At 38.5% G+C, this 4,780-nt stretch overlaps 1 protein-coding gene across 1 annotated transcript in view; it reads left to right on the forward strand.

The window, feature by feature from the left end:
* The window catches only part of LOC101853325 (allatostatin-A receptor-like), a 7,703-nt gene that overhangs the window by 1,769 nt on the left and 1,154 nt on the right, over nucleotides 1–4,780 (forward strand). The window lies entirely within an intron of this gene.

Genomic DNA, 4,780 nt, shown 5'->3' on the forward strand with positions numbered 1-4,780 from the left:
TTCATTCTTCTCAGTTTTGATCACTTGCCACCTGTGGGCACTGATATAAATGACAATACTATTGTGTTTGAAGAATGAGAGGCTAGGAGTTTGTTCGGAAGTGTGAATATAAGGAGGGAGTGGTCCAGACATTATAAAATCAAAATTCTTACAAATGTTTTCAGCGCAGCTCAGCTTTGTTTGCACATATACTATTATCAACATGTTTTTGCTGAACCACATTGTTTCTTCTTTGGAGAAGCTTAGATATTATTATTGTCCCTCTGTTTCTTATGAAATACTTTAACATGTTTTGAAAAGGCTGCTAACATACACCAAACATATGTCGTGTTGCCAAAGTTCTGCCACACCAATGACTCATTTACTATTCGACATAGCCTAAAGACATGTGGTACTCGCGATCTTTATTCATTTTCTGCCAACATGACAAGGAAAGAACTGGCAAATGGTTTTCCTTAATCAACGGGGGATAATCTAATTTACACTGCCCTTGCAAAATACAAATCAAAGTTTGTTCAGTATGGTGTCTGGCCTCTTTGAGCTTGAATTACTGAAACAAAACAACTGTTCATTGACTGAATTAATGTGCTTATGGTTGTCTGAAGAAAACCCTGTCATTCCTTGTGAAGTGCAGCTTTCAATTTCTGACGAGTTTACAAGGAGTGCGGCCTGTTTCTTATCTTTCAGTCAAGGCCATTTTACAGATTATGTTCTGTTTGGTTAAGGTTTATTGATCTTTTAGGCCTGTCCAGAAAAATGATTTGATGAGTTTGGAAGGATTTTTCACTGATCGTAGTCTTTTGTGGTCACGCGTTGTCTTGTTACCACATTCTATCATCCGTGCTATGTAGTGCTGTCACCGTGACGAAGAATTTCATCACTGTACCGTCGTCCTTTAAGGTTGCTTTGAAAAGTAACCAAATGTGTACGATAGAGACCAGAGATTCCATCCCATACCATCACATTTCAGCCACCGATTCGGGCCTTTTGGGGGACGTTGGATTTGTGAAATCTCTATCCTCTTCTTTTAAATACCTTTTCTCTTCCATCAATGCGACGAATTAAAAACGTTAAGAATTGCTGAAAAACACTTTAAAAACGTCTTTAGTTTCATCGCCAATGATGTTGTGCCAAAATTTCTAATAATGGTGTTTTAAGACAGTACGAAGTATCTGGAAGTCTCTGCACTTAGTTGGAAAGGGTTTTGACATGGGTGTTGACAATAACCCAATTCTGATGTCGAGTTGTCGCCTTTGGTTGGCCACGTCTAGGTTTGTCTTGGACAGTTCTAGTGGTGTTAAAACGTTTGTTCAAGTGTTAGATGGTTCTTCTGCACACTTTTACGTGTCATGCAACAGCAGAAAGCACAATAAAAAAAAAAACTTATCACACTCACAGCCCCTTTTTTCTGAATCTATCAGTGTTTTATTTCGAAAACCGGTGAAAAAAACTACACCATTCGTCTACATGTTTCAAAGTAAATTTTGTGTGTTAGAAGCGTTGATTTCAACGTAGACCGAGAGAAATCAATACCAACACGTTGTCCACGTACTACTTCCGCTTTATGATTTCTTTCGTCTGCTCTTATACAAGAAGTCTCGTACGTCGTAAGTCACACAAGTCATACTTTTAATTTTTATTGCAATTCTTATGCTGAACAGAAAATTCTCGGAATATAATGGTGTGACAGAACTTTTGCAAAGCATCAAACCTGTTCAGGACGCTCAATATACTGACAAGAGAAAATTGTTGAAGACGGCATTTTAGGATATCTTTACAACATCTACAGACACTTAAACAAACTAAAACATACTGCCAAATTTTGTTCGTCAAATTTTCTTCATCCAACTTTTACGGTGCTCGCAACTGCATATGGGCATATGAGGGCGAGGTCACATTGAACATTTTCAGCTGGTAGGAAGTTTTGAATTTTGCACGTGTTGCGCCGAAGCCTACTCTTATTGATTTTGGACTACTAATTGGGATCTTTAACGTGCACAACTTGCACACGGGACTTCTGAGATTTTTCGCCCTTGTCCGAGATGTCTAGGTGTAGATCGCTTTCTGGATTTGAACACAGGACCAACCGAATAAGAGGCGAACACCTTAACCTCTAGGCCACGACAGCCCCCCCCCCACCCTTCCCCTCAGCCTTTACTATTCTCCATCAAGACATCATTTTAAAGAATCTAGAAAACGTGGGTTGTTAACGTACGTTTAACATCATAGATAGGGACTTTCTGCAGTTTTTCTACTGTTACTCCTTGGCTCTTTCTTACTGCTGTCTTTCAACCACATCCCTGATCTTATGGTAGGAAAGATCTACACCTAGCCTTCTCGGACAAGGGCGAAAAATGCCACAAAAGAAGAATTATTCCTCGCAAGGCTAAAGCAAGAGCCAACGTTGTAGGTCCGTCCATAACAAACTTTTGGCACAAACAAATGTTTGATAAAAAAAAAAAATTGAGCGGTTAGGGAAAACGTTACATTGTCAAAAAATGTTGAATAAAAATGTTTGACAAACAAATCTGAGCGTGTAAGGGGAACTTCAGACCACAGTGGGCTACAAAAATAAACCAACAAACGTATGTGTTGACAAGGAAGAGAACTATGCAAATAAACGTAATGCCTTTTTCTCTCAATGTGACAAAGGCAGTCAGTGTGACTTGCCATGTGTGAACACCGACACAAATGAAAATAATGTTGTTGTTGTTGAAGAACGCGAGGTTACATGTGTGTTTGGACGTGTGAATGTGAGAAAGGCATGTGGCCCAAACGGTGTGCAACCCAAAATTGTAAAAAATGTGTTCAGCACAACTTATTTCTATATTTTACACCTATATTATCAACCAGTATTTGCTGAAACATGCTATTCAAACTATTTGGAAATGTTCTGAAATCGAACCCCTTCCAAAGAAAGAAAACAATTACAGAAATGAAAGACCTAAGACCAATAGCATTAACACCCGTAGTTATAAACTGTCTAGAACAAATTGTGCTAAAAAGACTACGACTACGACATACATAGAACTCATCCAAGACCCTCTACAATTCGCATATCGTCACGGGAGAAGTGTGGAAGACGCCATTCTACTATTTCTTGACAATATATAGACACTTAGACAAGTCAAAAACATACTGTAGGATCCAGTTTGTTGATTTTTCGTCAGCCTTTAATACTATCCAGCCAGAGCTATCCTTTTAAAGAAATAAGAAAATAAAGGTGTTAACGTCAATTTGATATCATGGACAGGCAGTTTTCTTACCAACCGAACCTAGCATGTAAAATTAAAACATTCGTCATCGACGTACATCACAACAAATCAAGGCCCCCCCCAAGGATGTGTTTTGTCACCAGTTGTATTCACACTGTACAAGAACGATTGCCAGATAGACAACAGTATAATCAGGTTGATAAAATTTGCGGATGATTGAACAATAATTGGGCTAATTCAGGCTGACCACAACGAAACCGCTTACCGAAATTTTGTACTTAACTTTTCAGAATGTTGTGAAAATCATAAGCTGGTTTTAAATGGGACAAAAAACCCCCAAAGAACTTGTTATTGACTTTAAAAAAAAAGAAACTGCCTCTGCAGCCACTCAAAATTAAATGTGGAAACGTTGACCAAGTGTCAGATTATAAGTATGTGGGTGTTACAAAAGAAAACAAAATCAACTGGCGTGTCCACATTTCTCTCCTGCACAAAAAAGTGAACAAAAGACTGTTTTTTCTAAGGAAGCTCATGTACTTTAAAGTTGATAAAACTTTGATGTCCATTCTATCATTCAATCATAGAAAGTATGATCAATTTTTTTTGTATAGCAGCATGGGCTGGAAACACAAGACAACAAAATAAAAAATGATTAAATCAATTAATTCGGAAAGCATGTAAAATTTCAAAATCTACATTCCCCTACTTGTATGAATTGTACATAACAGCTTGCACTAAAATAAATAATTCCATCTTTTTTTTACAACAAACATCCCCTGTTCCCTCAAATAGAAACATCAACCAGAAGTAAAAGACCTAGGCTTCTGATCTCTATCAAAGAAAGATACAGAAGGTCAATTTTGCCATCATCCATCAACATTCTTCCATCTTAACCATCTTGCTATAAGTATTCATATGACCTTAGAGTATGCATCAGAATAACATTGAGCTGCTTAAGATTATTATGGTTTATATTGCTGCTCATTTATATAATGCATGTGATTGTAAACCAACATGTGCGTGTGTGTGTGTTTGTGTGTGTGTATGTGTGGGTGTGTGTGCATGTGTATGAGTGTGTGTGTGTGTGTGTATGAGTGTGTGTGTGTGTGTGTGTGTGTGTGTGTGTGGGTCTGTGTCTGGGCAATAAAGATGTATCTTACAAGGGTACAGATGCAACAGTCAGTTATTTGCTCACCGTTGGTAGCATCAGCTCAACTGCTTCGTGAGCACACACCTGTCAGAGTTATGGAATTATTGCAACAGACTTGGTCTCAATGAGCATTTGTTGGAGCCCCAAGTTCTTGAGAGACGATGTACCATGGTCAGATCAGTTTGTGGGATGGAAATGGTGGAGGGAGGGGAGTATAGAGAGTGTTTCCTGGTTATTGTTTTTGTTTTGTTCTGTTGTTTTTCTTCTGGACATAGTTCGCAAACGGGGCGAGATATGTACTTTCCGCTTGATGGCATCTCAGGGTGTATCAGAATATTCTGGCAAATTCTAATGTCTCAGCACAACACATAACACATGACGACACAGGACGTGGCGGAAAGCAACCATCTACAAG

The sequence above is a fragment of the Aplysia californica genome, unplaced genomic scaffold (genome assembly GCF_000002075.1).
Source record: "Aplysia californica isolate F4 #8 unplaced genomic scaffold, AplCal3.0 scaffold00242, whole genome shotgun sequence".
Taxonomy (NCBI): domain Eukaryota; kingdom Metazoa; phylum Mollusca; class Gastropoda; order Aplysiida; family Aplysiidae; genus Aplysia; species Aplysia californica.